General features: G+C 35.1%; 1 protein-coding gene across 1 annotated transcript in view; it reads right to left on the minus strand.

The window, feature by feature from the left end:
• LOC115632639 (protein bric-a-brac 2) overlaps positions 1–20,683 on the minus strand; it is a 40,625-nt gene that overhangs the window by 12,134 nt on the left and 7,808 nt on the right. The window lies entirely within an intron of this gene.

Raw genomic sequence — 20,683 nt, forward strand, 5'->3', positions numbered from 1 at the left:
TTGTCATAAGTAACACCTGGAGACCATACAATAGTATTATTTCTTTATCAACGAGAAAAAGAGAGGCATCTTTGTGTCTTCTTCTGTATGTCTGTCTGTCATAATGTTAGTATTTCGGAAAATATAAAGGTCATAATCACCAAACTGCATGTGTAGATACGGAGAATGTCTTCTATCAATGAAATCATTTATTCATTTTAAAAACAACACGACATTTACGATTGGCGAATATTTTTGGCCATTTTTCTATCTTATCTGCGCAAACATGTTATTTGCAATTGTTATCGACTGAAAAGAGCACAAAAACCTTTTGACAAGATTAAAACCTAGTGGCGAAATCAAGACTGCAACTCACGTCATAGACTGACGCTGCTACTAAAAGTTCGGAGGTACACAGATGGGATTATCGCAGCTTTATGTCCTTTAAATAAAATTAATGAAGTGCGTAACATATTGGGTTCCTAGGGTTTCCATTGTATTTTGCCACTATATGGCTTACTGTTAATGCTGACAAACGTCTATTGAGAATTGCTTGCTCTAGAAAAATGAACCAGCTTAGAGTTAGTAACAATTACATCACTCCTTAGATAAAATGTACAAAAAATATTTAACACATTTGAGCGAGATAGTTGCAATCGCAACACTCTTAGCATGACATAGGGGTTAAATGGGTTCCGTTATTTTCGCCACTACATGGATTGCTTTTAATACTGATGAAATGAATGAAATGCGAAACATATTTAGCCCATTTGGTATATTTATTTGTGAAGATAAATCGACGGACTCTTAATTAAATACAATTTTAAGCCAGAGCTTTGCGAATAATTACATAAATTTTAAATATCAAAGGAATACTTTTGTACAAACACACATACACATTAAGTCATATACTATACATATATATTCATATATACATTCGTTTGTATATAGAAAAAATTGGTATAAAGAAACGCTATTTTGATTTCAATTTAACGCACACTGTGCACGAGACGTGAGGCATGAGATATGCATATCTATAAATTATACAAGTATGCTACAAAGTAGTTCAAAAACACAGACACACTCGCAGATACACAATCACATACTCGTAGGAAAAGGCCACAGCTCTACCGATTTCGGAGGCTGCACCAGTTTTATTGTTTGTTTCTCCCGAAGTGGAGGAAATTTTCTATAGCCCATTTGAAAATAAACAATAATGAAATAAATAATTACAAAAAATTTGCTTCGCTTAATTACAAACAAAGGCGGCGTTGTGAAATAAATTGAATGCAAAGAAAACGCAAATTACATAAACGCCTCAAAAGTGAAAAATAATAAAAACAAATAAAGCGAAGAAAAAACCGTTCAAACATAATGGGGGGAGAAAAACAACAGCAGCAGCAGCAGCAACAACATACGCATGTACGTAATTTCGTGTGAGTCCGCGAATTAATAAACTAAATAAATGAGAAATATATATAAGTATATGCATGGCTATGTATGTATATAGGTATATCTACGTATATGTATATCAATACATTGCACATGTGGTTGGAATTTGCGTTTTATTTTTAACGCACAGAAATAAATCCAACAAATTTTTAAGCTAAATAAAGCGCCACAAGATTTGAGCTAAATTAAGCACAGCCGAGTCGAGTCGAGCCGAGCCGAGTCGAGTCGAGCTCGACTTATTATTATTGTGATTATTATACAAATATAATGTTTGTTTTGTATTTTTGTAACGATCCACAAATCGCGGAGTGTGGCAACGTGTGAAAGAGTTAAGGAAATAATGGATTTTTAATTTTAAAACGAATCTGACCGCCCGGCTGCCTGCCTGCCTGCCTGCATCGAGCGGCTCGAAAGTCTTTATTATGCATTAAGCTGTTAAATGTTATTGTCATTTCGATTGTACAATAGTAGTTCATTTTATTTAGTGAGACTCAATGCATTTAATTGCGAGTCAGCGCGTGCACGAACTGAAGATGTGCGCGTGATTTCTACTCACAACCAGATATACATATATAGTAACACACGCAGAATTATATTTCATTATTTATTGATTTATTTCATCAATAAACAAAGCTGTCGATGTAAAAAATGAATATAATAGAGAACTTAAACTAAAGTAAAGTAAATAATAAAAAAAAGCTCATAGAAGTTACAAAAATGTCTAATAACGAATCCGGCTCGGTGGGGGGATTTGTTGGCGAGCAGTCAGAGACGTTATTAGACTTAACAAAAATGAAATGAGAGGAAGTTTTTATTATTATTGCTATTTATTTCATTTTTTATTTAAAAAACTATTAAGTGGAAGTCCTCGTATATGGATCTTTTTATTTCAGTTCGCGCCTCTCCACACAATCTTCCACAATAATGAATTACTCTCATATCTATGAAGAAGTTTTCATTGCTTTTAATCTAAAACGTCCAGTTACAAGTCATACTTTTGCAGACAGTCTATAAATATTCCTTATACAGTTATTTTAACATCTGTTTTGGTCTTTCATTTTAATCTACAACGTCCATAGCTCTCTCTTCAGCATTAGGTCTAGAAACAGTCCTTAATGCTATATACGGGTATACTTGTATGTACTATAATTAATGGAAGTAGTGACTGATAGATAGACATCGGGCTCTTTCCCCATTAATTTGGCCAACAAAGAGACCGTTGCTCCCCGGCGTGTGAATCGAAAGATGCGATTTGGTTTATGAAATCGCTATAGTGTGTTCGCCTAGTTCTGGCAAATGTTTAAATAAAACATTTAAATTTCTATATATCTGCTCTATCTCTCCTGACATGACTTGCTGCTGCTTTGCCAGTTGGCTGGCCGCTTTGTGTGCCGTGTTTGGTTGACTTGTTTGGGCTTTTGTGCGGATTCGAATTGGACTTATTAATTAATTTATGCAGACACGTTTTAGATTTTATTATTTTTAAATTTGTGTAATTTGCTTTTTATGTTTATTATGTATTTGTTTCTACGCACGATGGCGAAGAGACGGAAAAATTGTTGTTTATATCGCTTTGTATTTGTATCTTCTTTCTATTTTTATATTCGTTCGAGTATCAACGCAATTTATTTTTCATGTCTTTTGCTGTTTTCGGCATAAATTATAGTCGACAGTTAGACAGACTGACTGACTGACTGACAGAGAGACTGACTATTTGCTTCAATTAATGACATTTGTGTGTGTTTTTATTATTATTGTCATTATGGGCTTTTTTCTCATCTTATATTTAAATAAGCTTTAATTTATTTAGCACGTTGCGCCCGAAACGATTATGGAAAAAATATAGTGGCAAACGGAATCTAATGTGCTAATTTCTGGTACAAGATGGCAATACTACAAGTATATGTATACATATAATTTTAATGAAATTTTTTTCCAATACATGCAAACAAATATCGCAAATGACCTCAAAAGATAAACTCAAATTATATATTTATATCGCGGAAATTGTGTGATGATTTAATACCTGAATAATTTGTTTGCTATTGTTTGTTTCTCTCGACACTCACTTTTGTCGTCTAGTGTAATTAATGCAAGCAAACGCGAAAACGATCGGCCATAAAAAACGAGCAACATTTTGTTGAATTCAAATGGCAACTAAAGAAGAAAAAACAGACATCAGGCGCACGTGTATCTTAAATTTTTATTAATAAAGTAACAATTTAGAGAATACATTTTATTAATAATTCAAATGGTTGAATAAATGAAAGAAAAAACAACACAATGAACAGCAATTTAAAAAATGTGGCTTAAACAAGTTTGAGTTTTCATTTGTGGAATGATAAGTCGGTTAATGCATAATATAATGTTACATATGTATGTCGGATGTGCCCTCAACTATGTATAGTTCTCTCAAATGCAAATCCAAAGTCTACACACTACCATTAAGACGGAGCCAATTACAATTGTGTATATCTGTGTGCCACTAATTGCGATGTCATCGTGACGCGGGAGAAAAATTTTAATAATATTATATATGTACGAGTATGTACAGAAGTAATAATTACAAATGGTTTTCAACTGACCGACAAAAAAGAAATGAATACAAACGGCATAGTTGGGAACATCAAAATGGAAATACGGCTGAGGTGTACGCCCCAACAAAAGAAAGGGAAAATAATAAATACAAGCGGAGCGACGATGAAGAATTCACTGCTGTGCAACAATAAAAAAGAAATTAATTAAAACTATAAAAGTTACATTGCAGCTGCAGCACAGACATTTATAATTAATTGTTATTAAGTTTTCCACCACCGCCTTGCACGCCTCTGCACCGACTTCTGACGCTCTATATTAGAGCAACTCAATAGACCTATAATGCCTGGGTAGTTGGGAAAACAAAAAGGTTTACTGAACTGTCCATTTAGAAAAAAACTCTAGGCGAACTGGGAAGTAAATGGAAAATAATTCAAATATACTATATGTGAAATCAGATTGCAATATTCTTTATTTTTCCTTCAAGGTGCGCTAAAATTTCAACTACGTGAAAAAGCTAGGCTTAACTAGTTAAGCTTAAGTTCTACCACAAAAATGGGTCCAAATTTCGACGAGTTGCATCTAAAGTTGAGAACTATAACTATTGAGTTGCAGATTAGTTCGTTTTGAATAAATGCAACTTGATCTTGAAATTTTTGCTATTTATCAAAAATAATATTTTTATTTTTACAATCATTTACGTATTCAATTAATAGTAATGGACAAGTTATATTAAACTATCAGGGAGAACTTCGCAACATGTAACTTCTGAAAAATATCCAAACCCATATGCCCTGCTGCCCTAAGATTACAGGGCACTCTACTTACAAGTAAATATATAATTATTAAAATAAGACCTTGGAGAAAAAAGCGGTGGAAAGTGTAGTGAATACTTCCATTTGGCAGGTGTTGGTGTTTATTTGGGAGCGCTTACCTTCCGGCTTTAAGGTCGAACCTTGTAATTAAAAAGTGGCTATTTTATAATTTGAAATATCCACCCAATAACATATATATACTATATTTACAAACCCATGTAAGTGTTTGCTCGATGAGAACGTTTTATTAGAAAGAGACACTTAATGATGGAAAAAGTAATGGAAAAATTTTTAATTAGAAGGCTTTCACATTTAATTATATGGTGTACAGTCTCCGATATACTATATATGTACATATCTATAGATATATGGGTCACTATAATTGTAATTGAGTTCCGATGAGTGGCTTAGTTGCTGTTTAATTTAAGGCCGCGCTGTACGTGATTCACCGGAACATTCAATGAGTGCCACACGAGCCACTCCCAGCAGGGAAAATATATATAATTGGTTCATAAATCATTCATATTTATAATCAGATGACGTAAATGAACGAATGAACATCATTGCAAAATGCCCAAATAGTTTTTCAGCTATTCCGCGCTTCTTAATTGGTATAATGGAAATTAAATGGAAAGAATCGAAACGAATACAAATTGCTAATTCAATATATTTAATGCAAGAGTGATTACTAAGTTACACAGGATTACCAACATGACAGGAGCCTAAGGAAACGTACATAAGCATCATATTTTTATAACGAAAACTTAACAAAACTGAATGTAAAGAACAATTAATATTTTCTTGTGCAGATGCCTGTGGGATTTATGTCTTCAACATAAACTTTATAACTCAACTGAATCGGCATAATTTGGGGGATACCCAATAAAATCAACAGAATAATCAGTTCAAATCGTTCAGTATTGGATGAAAAACAGCCGCACATTTTGAATGTGTATTCGAAATTTCCCAAAGCATTGAAAGCGCACTAAGAATTTCCTGAGCAGAAAGTGTTTTCCTTCTGTATACAAGTATTATGCTATTCACATTTTCATAGCGGATTGCACGCATTGTACATTTGGGGCCAAGTAGTTGCTTTCCTAATGCTTTACAAACCATTTAATGTATTCTACCCACAGAATCAAGAGAGCTAAATAAAAGACAAATAACAAATTACTCATAGCTGGTGACGTCGACTGCACGCATAGGCTGCGTCAAAAATTATAAATAAAATCATTCTCTGGCATTTCTTACACATCCATACACACGATATTTATATACATATAGTACGACATATAGCCATATTAATTGAAATACAGGCATATCTGTGGATAGCCGAGCTACTTGTATAAAAATTAATCGTTTGTAGAATTATAGTATGGCGAATGACATAAAATAAGGCCGATTTAAATTACAACATAATTCAAATAGAAAATGAATGGATATACAATTATTATAGTTATATATAAATGCTGATGTTAGCTTGATTTTAGCGCAATTTATTTGATGCTTATAGCATCTGTATCTGTCTCCATGCCTATTTGTATAAGTAGTTGTATAAAAGTCGTGCCAGCCTGACTCTTGAATACTCTGTACCTAATTATTTCTGCGCTATGGATTAAATTATGAACTTTTGTTGTGCTTGAGAATATAATAAGGTGTAGAACCCCAAACTGATGGATTGTATTAAGAAATTATTACAAATAAATCAGTAAGAGTATTCATATATCATCAAATATCCTATCAACATATAGCGTTTGTAATATACTTGATCTGCATATGGATAAGACAAGACTATGTATCATGTTTAGTACGCCTAGCAGTTAAATGAAGGAGTTATCCAAGTTCATACAGTCGAACAGTTCGGGTACAGGGTATAAATGCCTATAGCTCAAATAAATAGAGCATGGATAAAAAACTATTATGGTTATGTGTATACTTAGCTTTAGATTGATTTTAGCGCAATTGGGTTCATGCTTATAGCAGCTGTATGTCTTCGGGCGCGTCTATGTTAGTTGTGTTATTATAAAAAATTATTTTTGGAAAACAATTTTGTTGCATAGTTCGAATCAATTTGAAATTTGAAATGTGCCGCCAGTTTTACGTAAGATGCACACACATTTGCTGCGACTCATATGAATTTATGGCCCCCGTTTCGTTTCGTCTCGTCTCGATTCGTTTGGTTTCGTTGTTTTTCTCTCGCTTGCTGTCGTAATTAATAAAGTACATTTGACCTCACACTCACATAGAGATACACATGTACATACATACATATATATATATATATATATATAGAGAGATATGTATGCAAATATATAGATATGCATGGGCACTGGTACTGGTACTAGCACTGGTACTCGACAATATAATGAATGAATACGTAGGTACGCATGGCAGCCAAATAGGCGCATGAAAAACTGCTGCCACAACTGCAATTAGCGTATGTGTACATAGATATATACTTTATGTAGATACATACTGGTTTGTAGGTATGTACATATGTATGTTGGAGATGCAAATGCATATTGCAACTGCAACTGCAACTAGGGGAGTGAGTTGGACATGCTCGGCTGTGAGTGTGTCTTAATAAATATCTTTGGCAGCGGGCAAAACAAACTGTGCAAATATTTGACAAAATAAAACAATAAATATTGCTTAAGAATTAATGTGCCGTCGTTGCTGTTGCTGTTGTTGTTGCCATGTAGTTGCTATGTCTGTCATACTATATCTATAGCTATAGCCTATAGTCGCCATCGTTGTCGCCGTCTTTGGGGCGCGGTTCTGCCAGACTGACAGACTCGTTCCCAGTCTCTGGCATTTTCTTACACAGACACAAACACTAATGGGAAGGTGTGTGTGTGTGTATGTGGCTTACACACACACGCACATAGCTATGACACATTAAATACCCTTACGAAAGAGTATTCTGATATGAGCACTGCAATAAAACCGAAACCCTACACCGCTACACTTTTTCCTTCTCCTTAATTTCTTCAATATTTATTTATTTTTGATTAAAGAATTTAAATTATTTTTCGTTTTTATAAAAGTTTCATAATTATGTGTCTGTCTGTATGATCGCCTGGTGTTCAGAAATGGCTTAGTCTACACTGACCCAACTTGATAGAAAGACTCATCTAGTTCTTAGGCACCCAAGTTTATTTAGTTTTCAATACCATGCCAAGCATTGAACAATTTTTTCCTTCAAGGTACTCTAACTTCTAACTTAAGTGTATTTTATGTTCGGTAATCTATGGCAATCACATTTTCTTGTTTTTGTTGACAGTTTCCCGCTTAATGTTAAGCCAATTGACTCAAGTTTAGGTGCAGAGTCTGCAACTTTTACAAATACACGTAAGTAGAGTCTCGTTTTTTTCTCCCAACTGGCTTGCGAACTCATAACGGAGTCATCTCTCTGTAACCACATCGAGGGAAGATGTTCATTCTTTGTCCCATTTTGGTGTCTTTTATTTCTATTTCTAACCATCGCTGTTAACGTGGCTATATGGATGGATATTATGGCTTATTCGCAGCCTATTTGCATAGTTTCTCAGTTGGACTTGTTGCTTTGTTTATCATTTGTTTTAACTATTTTACCTTCTTTGAGCTCTCGACTCGTTGTTGACATTTTAGGTACAGTTAAATAAATGTTGAGCCGCAAATGTATTCGTAAAATACTTATACATATGTACATTGTAAATAGTTTCTGTTGACTTGGGCGCATTGCGATTGAGTGTGAGTTCGAGTACGAGTCTGAGTCTGGGTCTGAGAATGGGTGTCAGTGTGTTTAGCATTGCATTTGCATTAAGTATGTGCAACATGAGACCGAGCACAGGTGAAACTTCAAACAACAATGACAACAACAGCGACATCAGGAACACATATATAAATGTTTAACACAGGTGCTGTATTTGGGCTCGAGAAAGGCCTCTGTTCAACTAATTTATGTACCTTTACATTTATATACAAGTATATATAAAGCTTATAGATAGAACACTGATAAAGTGTACTTCGTACTATTGCCCCCAACAGATAGTTTTCAATACCTTATGTATTCATTCCTTTGATTAATCCATGTTTGATACCTATCGATTATTTTCGCAATACAAAAAATTACCTAAGCAAGTCATAAATTTGTAAAGTCGTATAATAATCGTTCATATGTTAGATAAAAGCCTTCAGGAAGATATATAGAAAAAATTGAAATACTTCAACAACCGCAATGTGATTGCCTGGAAACAGATATATTGCCAGAAAGCGAAAAATAAACATATTTAATACATTCTTCTACAAATAATACTTCAAATTCAACAAATTTACCGATGAAAAAATTAAATTTAAAAAACAGAAATATGCTAGATTATGAAATACTATTCCCAGCCCGCTCTCTAAGTTATGGATGAGCCCTAGAAACCAGAGGAGAACGAAAATCATTAAATTGAAAATAATTTTCAATGACTTTCAATTTATGGCGGGGCCATTAAACTTCCTTTGCAGTGCACGCATCGGGGCGCAGGCATTACACAAAAAAACAAAAACAAAAATGCATAAAAATTATTACAGAAATAAAAAGAAAACTCTTAGAACATTATAAACTAAAATCAAAACATATGTTGTGCTTACAAATTATATATCCCCTGCAAGATGTATCCAAATTACACACCATGCTGCTGCAACAACAACAACAACAGCAACAACAGCAATGACTGTGTCGGCATCAAACGCGGCGCGCAGATCACTTCGCTCAACTTTTCTTATTTTTTTTCATTAAATTTTTCTTAGGCAGCTGTGCGGGGTGTGGGGCTTGTTGGTTGGTTGCTTAAATAAAGAAATGCATTCAAAGGCAAGCCAGCAAAAATTATAAACAAAAACAACGAGTGCGAAGAAGAGAGAGAGGCAGGCGGGGGCGCTGCAGCGGCAAAGAAGAAGAAATATACTTCAAATGAAGAAAAACAATTTCCCCGGCAAATGTGCCCGAACCCGAACCTGACTCGTCCCCTATCCCGCTGTTGTCTTGCTGTTGCTGTTGTTGTTGTTATTCTTATGGTTGTTGTACGAACAGCACACCGTACACAAAGTAATAAATATTGATATGCACACACAAACACACACAAAGATACACACACACACACATACACATGGATGGATGCGCAGAGACAAAACAGACGCAACATGACTTTTACCATATGTGTTACTCGCAGATACAAAATGCATTTAATAATTTATAAATGCATTTTTCCGAAGATGTGTTAAAATTCGTAAAGTAATAAAGTAACAAATCAAACGCAAAGCCAGCAGATACTGAGGCACACAGATGCACACACACACACACACACACACACACACACACTGATACACAGATACAGGAAAGACGGCGCTGCGTTTTCTTGCAATACATTCCAATAGATACGCACATGCCCGATAGATGCCAATCACGATGATGATCATCAGCATGTTGATAATCATGACGATGATGATGATGCCAATGCATTGTGTTGAAAATTATTCATTAGGGCTCGGTCTTGGACACGGACTCGTACTCGGACCATTCAGCATTGGTAGGGAACTTCAAAGGCAAAGCAGTCAGTCAGTCGTCCGTCTGTCATTCAGTCAGTCAGCGTTAGTTACTCAGTCAGTTAGTCAGTCAGTCAGTCATTCCTTCAATCGCGGAGGTAGCTGTGCGCAACTTTTTAAATTGTGTTTACAGATGCGACTAAACGCTTAGATAAATAAACAACAACGCGTTGGTCGACCCATTGCTGCCGTTTAGCTAAATGTTATTGGCTTTGTTGCTGTTGCTGCTGTTGTTGTTGTTTTAGTGTTGTTAGTCTTGGTGTTGGCCGAGCAGTAACGTCACAAATACATAAATATACAACGCACACACACAGAGATATCTATGTATGAATATGTGGGGGTGCCGTACGGACAACCAATGCTAGCTATAAGGTCACAATTATCCATATTTACGAAGCATTCTCCATCGTGCTCATGAAATGTCAGAAATGCATCTTTTCCTTGTACCGAACTGCTGAATCCTTTGATTGAATAATAATCAAAGGATAATCAAATCAAATAATTTGAATTTTTTACTAACTTTGAAATGTCTTTAAGTGCTTTGATTCTTCTCTAAAATGTATTATTGCTTTTAAGAATCAAAATTGTTCTCATTTACAGTATTCAACACTTATATTTTTCATAAAAACTCTTCAAAGCTGGCAAATTTTCAAGTTTCTTTTTAAATATTATTTTTTCAAGATCTGTCGTAAGAAAATTTTTTATTCATTCAGATTGTCTTCTAATGTTAATTGAAGATATATAAATTAAATATTGTTTTCAAATAATATTAGAGTGCTGCATGAATTCGAAGGACCATAAATGTGGTACTACATATGTACATATTATAAAGTTTCAAGTCTTTCCACAACATTAGCTTCTGAAACTATTTGAAACTGATATCCATATAATTAAGTATTACTTGGAGATAAATATTCCCTAGAGTAATGAGAAACAAACAAATTATTCAAATCGATATAACTGACATACTGGATTATTATTCATTTATTATTCTTAGAGAGCTTAGGAGCTATCTATAAAAAAGGCTTATATCGGCGTTGCTATATTTAAAATTTCCTTTAAATCTTTCTGCATTATCTCCATATATTGACATATCGGTAATAATTCATAATTATAACTTTTTGCTGGATTCGTTGGCATTTACGTTGACGATTCATAATGGCTTTCTGTTTGCAATTTTTACGTTTAGTTCATTATTCGAAAGGACACGCTTCACAGCCCTGCCCTTCGCATCTCTCGATTTTTATATCGTGGCTGAGGTAAGCTTATTTCACACAATATTATACGCACGGTTAGCGCCTCATCATTTGCAACACCACACAACGTACCCGCACCCACACCCAGACCCAGACCCACACCCACACCCGCCCATTGCTCGGCATTCAGCGCCGTCCATGCGCCACATAAAAGGATACAGCGGATACAGGCGAACGAACAACTTTAAGCGCGAGCCGCTTTCCAGTTATCAACGGCAATGAGTTACGAGTGTGCCGCACAGAGAGGGGCCGACAAATAGACAGACAGACAGACAGAGAGACAAGTAGACAGACATATCGACAGATATACACACATATAGTCGACTGCCTGACTGGCAAATCGAACATTTCCAGCAAATTGCTTTTGCATAAAAGACCAGCAGTGGTACTTGCGGCCGTAGAAGAAGGAACTCAACTCGTAAATAGTGCTCCTCCACCTCTACGGCATGATTATGCACTTCTAGCGGCGCATGCTAAATTGCGCTTTAAAAAAGCCTTCATTGCGAGTGTGTGTGTGGATGGTGTGGCTAGCGTAAGTGTGTGTGTGTGTGCATCACAATTAGTACTGCGCATTTAGCTAATATGGCGCCTAAGTGCAGACAAAGCTTTTTGAATATCCAACAGTGCCGAATTAGAGGCGTTTGAGCGTTTCAGTTTGTCTTTGCGTTTGTCCTTTTTTACGCAGTTTGCTGTTTGATAATCACACATGAGGGTTTACTGCAGCGACCAGAAACAGAACGAATCTACAAACATTTATGTACACGCAAAAAAAGAAACAACGCCTTTCAAAGATAGGTCTTTGCTAAAATAGAAGAACACGTGGTAGAATGGAACGGAATTGAATACAAGTATAATGTAATGGAATAACATGGAATAACAAAGAATATAGTATGCCGATTCGACTCAAAATATAATATAATATATAATTCATACATACATATAGATTGAGATCATTTTAGAAACTAAGAAGCCAAAAGGATATATTTTCGATTTAGAATAGCACCAAACTTTCCAGTTTCTAATCTAAATACATAACAAATTGTTACTCTCAAAACTTTTAACATTTCAACACGAGTATCTACAAACAAAAATGTTGTTGCCTCTATTTATAGTTTCTGTACACTTTATTGTGGCCTAATTTTCAAACTTGTTATCTATTAACACCCCGAAGTCGTTGTTACGAAATGCTATTAAACTAATAGCTTTATTATTTAAAGAATTTTAAATATCTTTATACGAGCATTTGCAACACACTTTCTTGTACAAGTACGTCGACTGTTTTATTTTTTAGGTAAATAAATAGTTGTTGACTTTAATGAAAGTTGTATGTATATTTAACGAGAAGAGTGTGTTTCTTTTCTGATATTATTCAGAATTTTTGTGTTGGTACGTGCCATTGGAATTGAAAGCAGATTGTTGTTAGACACTTTGTTAGTAAACAAATTTGAAGGTTTCAATAATTGATGTATAATTTTTTGTATTGTGTTATTCTTTTATTTCATTCGAATTTTTTACTTTTATGTATTTGCTTCCATTAGTAAAATGTAATGTTCCGAATAGGATTTCCATATTTTTTACACAATAAAAATATACATAAACATATTATGTGCAATCGATTTTAATACTAATCATGTTATTTATAAACATTTAGGACTATTCCATTTGCCCAATACGATTGAATTGTGAGATTTCGAAACTATTCAGTGATTGGGTTTCAACAACGACTCGAAACTTTTCTCGGAATTGAAAGTAATACCAATTTCAAAACCACTTATAAACGAAACCATGTCTGTTGTACATTAATACCAAAAATTTAATTTTATGTCTATCAACATAGTTTTATACTACATACTGGATCTGAAGAGACAGAAGATCACACACACACACACACACACACACACACACATACATTAAGTGCGTTGAACCCAAGTATTTGGGTAAGGGGACGGAGAATCAAAACGTTTAGGTTTGTCTTTTGTTCATTTTGTAAATTTTTTTTGGTTGTTTATTACAATGCTTGCGTTAATATTTATTATACATATTTGTATTTCTATTTATTTGGCCGCTCTCCGTTAGATTTTATTTATTTACCCTCATGTGTAGTATTTCCTGCACACACACACATTTCGGAGTTGCGACAGTCGCGGCAATTGCCGCTGTTGTCTTTCTTTCGATGGCAAAGACAAGCAACTATGTACGATGATGATGATGATGATGACGATTATTATTATTGTTATTATTGTTACCGTAGTTGTTGCTGTTACAGTTTTCTTGCTATATCTGTTGTTGCTGTTGTTGTTGCAGTTGCTGTTCCGCGCGTTTTCATCTACAAAGAAGAAAATTATAGGTATCTGCGCCCTTATAGCGCAGCGCACCGAACCGAAACAATAAAATATAAAATAAAATATGTACAAGTATGTTTACGCAATTACAAACAGACACAGAAAAAGATAGGGACAGCGACAGAGCGAGCAACAGAGACAGAGAGGGAGCTGCCTGCCGCCTGCCGCCAGCCGCCTGCCTTGCCGTCTTTCTGCAGATGCTCCGCCAGAGTAGACAGACTGACAGAGTCGGTGGTGTGCCGTTGTTGCCCATAATGGTGACTGCGAAGAGGCAGAGTGGCGAAGAGGCAAAGAGGCAAAGAGGCGACGAGGCAGGCGGCAGTAAGCGATATAATATTTATAGCTGGGAGCAGCAGCACAAGCAGCAAATGATGCTTCCCAGATACAGCGCATATCTTATTTTTCCTTTGCTGCAACACCGGCAACAACAACAAGCAGCAGCTGCAAGATGAAGCACAATTAAATGCAACAGAAATTAATTCACAAATTCGAATGCCGAACACCGTTGATTCATTTCTGAAATTGCGAAAAATGCTACCTTCCAAAGCAACTTTTTATATACTTGTATGTCGGTATACTCGTACTTGTATACTTGTATACCCGTATATCTGTGTGCTGGCATTTACTAATAACAACAATACAATTTATTCAGCAGTCGTGCAGCACAGTGCTGCGAAGTTTTTGTGCTCTCCTTCCACCGTTTGTGGTCAGTTGCTGGTCATATACATATACATATACATACGTATACTCGTATATTGTATATCTTTATAATTATCTTCTATTTATCATTTCCCAGTACGGGCCAGCGAAGCCAAGGAACGGTAGTGGAGTATTACTTGAACAGAATAGCAACACCTTTTGACTTTTTACTTTTAATAAATTGTTGACGTTTAGTTGCAATCCTTTTTAAAACATTTTAATAAATTTAATTTTTATTGCTGGCACATTTCGCTGACTAATCATTGGTTTAAGAACCACTGTGCTTCGTTCCCTATCAGGCCATAAATCTTCTCTTATGATATACATGCTTATGAATAAACAACAATAATAATCCATGCATATTCACATTTTCCTTTTGCCAAAATAGTTATAATGTAATCAAATTTATTTCGCGTTTGATCTGCTCAAAGGGAATACTTTATAGTACTAGTATGCGCGTATGGATGGATAATACGCATTGGCGCTCGAAGTGTAATTTCCGTATGGGAACACAAGTAATAGCCTTTCGGTGCAATAAAACATTTGTAGGTATATACTTAGTGCATGTACATACTTGTATGAGCGCGCGAGTGGGTCGAATATGTTATTTATGGGTCTGGCATGAGTTGGGGATTGCAAAATGTGCGATGAGATGGCGCAAAAACCCTCAAGATATAAATTTATAAACATTTTATGATCTACAAAAGTTTTAGATTGTTTTTTGTTCTTCAACAATTGCCGCTTGCCGTGAGTTATAATTTTTAGTGCAGGCCCCCAGATTAATTGCTGTATTTGATATCATTAGTGGGGCCTTATCAGGGCCGTGCTTAACGCTTACTTTTCCCAAGTGGAGTTAACAATATCTACTCGTATGCCTTTAGCGACTTTGGTCAACAGACGAGGCCCGGTAAACTATAATTAGAGAATATGTATAATAATCTTATCGCTAGGAAAATAAAATGGCTTAAGATTTTAAATATGTTTTACATTTATACCCTTTAAGGCGAATGCAAAGAACAATTATAAATAAACGCATTAAAAGTGCATTGTAGGAGTGCATGGCAAGAGTGGACAACGATATTCACACTAATTATGTTGGTTTCTTATTATTTCTTATGTTAATAATTGATTAAGTCTTGTATCTATTGCAATAGTAATGGCGTTCCTCTAGAGTAGAGTATTTCATGTTCGTTGCGGCTGCAAAAAGAGTTTCTCATAATTTTGATATTGCTTTTCCAGCACGATAAGATCTGTATTTGTTTGTGAAGCCATAAACTGCTCAGCCGTCATTGTGCCTCAATAAAATAAATTACTTAAGTTCTACATACCAACAATTTTATTTATTTCAAACGCTAGCAACATGTCCATATAATCTATTTTTTCTATATATACGAGTATTTATGTATGTGCTCGAATTGCGTAGTATTGTTAGTCTACCCTTACCACAATTTTAAAGGCACTCTGTGAAAACCTTTACGGTTTTACGGTTTTTGTTGGTATTCAATAATTCTTTTAATTCCGAACACCAATATATAGTAAAGTCTTACAATTATATATTGCCCCTCAAAGCAAACATGTAAATTAAAAATTGAAAAAACTACTTATTGAAAAGATCGTACAAGTATATCGTTCAATTATTGCTCGATCCATGAGTCATTTCTAAGTTCGTTATTTTTTCAAATTTTATATCTTTGGACCCATCATGACATTACCGCATTATGTGGTCTTCTGTGCCCCCCTTTTACCATATCTTTAGTGCAGGTTTTAAGAATCTTTAAATTTTCGTCATAATGTACACCAAACTGACTTGCAGGAAATGAACAATTAAGCATAGCTTACCTTATCAAACTAACTAAACCTCCTTACTCTGACGAACATTAACTGAGAAACCCTTTTCAAATGGTGTTATTCATGAGCAGAAGCTTCCAAATGACTTCTCAGACAGACATGGTGGTCCCATTCCACCTGCAACAGTTTCCATTTCCATGTGAACATAAATTTTATTTATTTGGTAACAAATCAATCAAACCGCCTAATGAGCTTCGCTGATCAAACAAACGCATAAACATAATGAAAACAAAATGCGTAAAAGCGGCGACCCCAAAAGGTTTTAATTGACGGGATTAGTTTGAGTTGAAGCCACAACTGTATAGGCACAAGATTTGGCAGTCAAATCGAGTTCACACGCCAGTACGAGTATATACGAGTATAGATAAGGGGCATTGTCAATGAACTGGCTCCTTGGTCGGGTTCAGCCAACCCGTCGACTTAGCCAAACTAATGAAAGCGATGGCGACAGACGCACATTACCATTCAGCAGATGACACTTTTTTGGTAAATTTTCTTACAGCAGCAAAAACAATTACCACCAGCAGGAGAAAAGGAAAAGCAGGCGAGGCGAGTGAGCGTGAGAGGAGCAGAAACCTCCAAAAAGTCAAGGAACTCAAGGGAGCGCACAAAATTATGTGTAAACAGAGCGCAAGCAGTTGGCTGACTGGCTGCAGGAAAATGCCAGGATTGGGGCGATGGGGAAAGAGGGTGGAGGGAGGAGGGGTGAATGGAAATTGAGGAGCTGACTGACTTTTGCTTTTTCTGGCCGCTTGGTATGCCAACGCCCTCAAATGCTGTTTGTGTGTGCGAATAAGGCTAGAGCTGAAGCTGGAGCTGGAGCTGGTGCTGGTGCTGGTCTTGTAGTTTCTTTGCTCATACTATTCAGTTTAGAGTGGGGGGTGAAAGGAATTCTGTGAATGAATTAAGATAAACGAGTAAGAGCGACAAAGAGAGCGGCGCGTTTGCTGTCGGCGTAAAACTTTGCGACTCTGTTAAGTAACAGGCGCGCAGAGAGAGCGCACATATTTTGTTTTTGTTGATTTTTTGTTTTGTTTGCCTTGCCTGCCACCAGCCCAGCCAAGGGGGCCCGACCGACCACCTCCAAGCGAGGCACCCACAAAACACCCCCGATATGCGTGTCGTCGTTGTCGCTATCGTCGTCGTCGTCGTCGTCTGGGTCGAGTCTTCGACTGCCGTTTGTTGTCGTTGCTATTTTTAGGGGGCTTTTCCAACAACGTCTGTTGCTCACATCACTCCCGACCCATCCCATGGCTTTCCTTTCCTGTCCTTGCCGTCTCAGCATCTCTGTTCGTCTCATCTCAGTTTGCTGCGTAACTTTGGCGGTTTCTCAACAACAACAACAACAACAACAACATCAACAACAATAGGCAACAATCCAAAACACCAATCGCCTTTTTATTGCTTGTCTGCATATTTCCGTTTTTATTACAACTCCTCTGGATTCTATTCCAGCATTCATTTCAATAAATTAACAAAGCACCACTAAATTGTGGAAAAAGATAATTAAGCGCCAAAGATGTTGAAGAGCTGATGTTCATGATGTTTGTTGTTGCTGCTGGGACCACCATTTGATCTCAGCTTCAGCTTTCATCTCAATCGTCTTCAACTTGGAAATAATACTCCCCAAAATAAATGTACAAGTATAGTAATTATTTATGTGAGTGCATATTGTGGCAAGAATGTCGATAATTTCCTAGAAATGCGCTTTTTGTGCTCTCGCCAGAAATATGGAATTCAAAAAGCTCAATGTTGAATAGAAATTGACATAAATTAAAGATATATGGCATCGATTTTTCACCTACAATTCATAATACATTCGTATGGAATGCCACTTCCTATTTGATTTTAATTTCTCGCTTTTTTTTTTCAAATATCTAAATTTGTACTTTCTTAAATAATTGACTAAATAAATAATTTATCCATTTTAATTAGCCATGTTGCTTTCATAAGATTTTAATATAAACCTAGGATTTTGTGTTTAGTGCAAGAGGCTTTGTTTAGTAAATTCTATTTCAGACCTATTCCATTTACAATTAAATTAAATTCCTTTTTTGTATTAGGGGGGGAGGTGGTCTCTCTTTCTTTCTCTCTCTCTCTCTCTTTTCAAAATAACCTTCAGCATTTAATAAATAAATCATAAAATTCTGCAAAAAAAGTTTAATAGTTCTTTAAATTGTTCATGCTTTCTTGACTATAATTGCGGACTCATACAATATTTTTTATTTCGAACATCTCATTGCGACTTTTTTAAGTAATAAATGAATAAAGATAAAAATAACTTTATCAATTGTTAAATTCTACACACTTGTCATTTATATATTTCATATTTTTCATATCAATCATCATATCATTTTTATATTGCCATAAAAGAATAATGTTTTACAGCCCTTTACAACCAGAACACTTTCAATTGGCCAATCTAAATAGCCTTAAAAGTAATCGAATGGGTTTTTTTTTTACTATCGAACGATAGCTGGTCATTTAGTATGTATTTAAGCAAATAGGTTCCGACTATCAGTAACAAACTTGTTTGATATTTTGGGGATGCTAAACCTGTAACTATTACTTCGATCTCATCTAATTCGGCCATATATTTTTTTTTTTTTTGACGTATTTCTTGATGTTTTCAGAGAGTACATGATTAGCTTTCTGATTTCAAACGTGGAAATCATCTAATTGCGATCTTTAAAGGTAATCTTGTAAAAAATGTTTACAATTAAAAATTCAATTTACAATTTAAGTTAGTTAATTGTGTATTAATAGGGAATACTAGTATTTTCCATATGATTTAAAAAATAACTTGGATATCAATAGCAGAATTCTAGACATTTCATCATACAAAATTAATAATATATTCGTATTATTATAATATCACTCACCCCATGCCGTTTATATCATTATAAAAGAAGGCATTTATTCGAAAACTACCAAAACTAAATTTTTAATTAATTTTTTTTAAATTAAATTAAATTTTTCATATCTCGATTTTCCTTTGCTGACTAAACAATTTGCGGACTGGCGGAATACTTTTCTCCACAATTTTTTTTTTTCAGTTCGTCTTTATTTCTATTGAAATTATAATTTGTTTTGCTTCTTTTAAATCTCTATTTTCTTTCGAATTGAGCAATCAAATGTGCGCAAATAATGCACATATTTACAATAAATCTGAATCAAAGGCACATTAGTTGTGATTATAGAACAATCCTACAGATATAGCTTCAAGTACTCGGGCCCACATGGCATTGACAAATTTATATTTGTGCGGCCGACTGTGTGTGCTTTGTGTTGTGTTTTGCAATAATTTTTGCCAATTGTTAATAATTTTGTTGCTTGTTTTTTGTTGTTGTTATTGTTATTTCTTAGTGCGACTGCGTGCATTGCAATGCAATTTCGTTTATTTGTTTGCACATTCATTTGTTTGTTAGTTTTTGCGCAATTTCGTCATTAAATAAAAATTATTTTTCTTATTTTTTTCCCCATTTTTTTTGTTCAAGTCGCTGACGCACTTAATGCAAATGTGGCCCTCAATCGTGTGTGTAAGTGTGTGTGTTTTGATAAATGTCTTTCGCAGAAATAGAAAACCAACAGAACAATAACAACAACAACAATAACAATCATGTAAACCATTTTGCCATTTTGTTGCCTAATCTGAATTGTGATGGGAAATTTGTTGGAAAAACTCGCAAATAAGCAGTCGTTTATGCATTTCAAAGTCCCCATCGGGTGTCGCGAGTTAAATGCTAAATTGTTATGTATTTGTGTGCATTCGGAATAAATAGTACTTTAGTATACTCTATATACTCAAATATATATATGCATACTTACATAAAAGTAAATACATATGTATGTTTGTATTGATTAGCGTATTATGCTAAATCACGCCAAGGAGCGCGCCCTTTGCAAATAATTCGAAAAACAGAAACACTCATGTTTCTAAACAGCATTTAATCAAAACAGCATTCCTCAAAACACACACTAGAAAATCAATCAAGATTGGTGATTCAAAAATTGAAAAAAAAAGTATATATGTATGGCAAATAATTAAATAAATTGTTCAAAAGTTGAAACCATATAGTTGCGTTAGGCATCAGCTAATATCCCGAAAAATGGAACTCATTTTGAAATTTAAAATATTTCCAAATACAGAGGTGTAATCGCCCTTTGAACTTTCAGCATCCTTTTT

The sequence above is a fragment of the Scaptodrosophila lebanonensis genome, unplaced genomic scaffold, assembly GCF_003285725.1.
Source record: "Scaptodrosophila lebanonensis strain 11010-0011.00,11010-0021.00 unplaced genomic scaffold, SlebRS2 tig00001415-arrow-pilon, whole genome shotgun sequence".
In the NCBI taxonomy this organism is placed as follows: domain Eukaryota; kingdom Metazoa; phylum Arthropoda; class Insecta; order Diptera; family Drosophilidae; genus Scaptodrosophila; species Scaptodrosophila lebanonensis.